The sequence below is a fragment of the Condylura cristata genome, unplaced genomic scaffold (assembly GCF_000260355.1).
Source record: "Condylura cristata isolate star-nosed mole 26May11 unplaced genomic scaffold, ConCri1.0 scaffold00026, whole genome shotgun sequence".
NCBI lineage: Eukaryota > Metazoa > Chordata > Mammalia > Eulipotyphla > Talpidae > Condylura > Condylura cristata.
This window is the reverse complement of record NW_004567127.1, coordinates 1,161,489-1,162,717: the sequence shown is the minus strand read 5'-3', so window position 1 is coordinate 1,162,717 and position 1,229 is coordinate 1,161,489.

The window sequence follows — 1,229 nt, the reverse complement described above, 5'->3', positions numbered from 1 at the left end:
CCGTCCCTTTCGGACAGTCAGCGCGTGGACGCTCGCTCCGGAGGGGCTGCAGAGTCAGCGTGCGCTTCTGACGCGCCCGCCGCAGGCTCTTCGGCCGATCCCGGGAAGTTTCTGTAGAACTTACTTTTGGGGTGCCTTTCAGTCGCCTAAAGCGCAAGTCCGCAAGGATGTCAGCTCCCCACTGTGTGCCAGGCGCTGTGGGGAGCACGAAAGCGAACGCCACGTGAGTCCAGCTCGGGAAGATCTTACCCTTCAGTAAAAGGCTTGAAAGTCCTGAAAGGCGGTAGGTGTGAGCTGCCGTCGGCGGGACGATGGGAAATGGGCCGGCGGTACCGTTCACACCGCGGGGTGAACCCTGAACGTGAGGAGGGCTGTTTGGGAAGGGCCGTTTCGTCAGTGTCTTACACAGCACACAACGGGACGAGGCTCTGCCGTGGGCTGGCCGAAGAAATCCCAGATTGTAATCCAGAGTCCGGACCTGCAGCTGGTCTGCATATTTCCAGTGTGTGTTGTCTGCCTCGGCCCACTAGTCCCATTTAAAAACAAACATCACAGTCTTCTGCTTTCTCAAGTTCTCGCTTTCCAATGTCACAGCTGTAGCACAGACATTTTAGAATGCTCCAGCTCAAGACTAGAAAATGGACACCTGAAACAGGACACTCCCTAGACAGCTCTCGCTCCTCGCGGGGACTTCCCTGGGTTTAGAGTTGGAAGGTTTAGGGGACGCCACACTAGTCAGAGTGCCTGGCCAGGGGCAAGGCTGGCTGGCACCAACCCTGCAGGCTGGCAGGTGGGAGGCTTTAGTCTGGGCTTCACACATGAGGAGACCACACATGGTGCAGGTTTGCAAAGAGTGGGCTGGTGCCCATCACTTAAGCTGACTCTAATAGAGCTGTGCTCATCGCACCCACCCCCTGCTGACTAAATCTGACCGGGGCAGAGCCACCAACGCCACCGTGAAGAGCAGAGCACTGGAAATGGAACCGACGCCCCCAGAGCCAGTTTAGACCCATCTGTTGACTGTGTCTTTCAAGTCTTGACGTTGCTGCCTTGGGCCTATTAGGTCGGGGCTCCTGGCTCAGCAGCATTCTTCAGCCCAGACCAGGCAGGCGGTGGCTTTTGGCAGTGACCACAAAAAGTTTGCAAGTTTGAAAGCTGGGTCAAGTTGCTGGTCAAACTCATTTAAGTGACCACACTTTACAGGCTGGCCTGGAAGCTTGGGGGCTGGG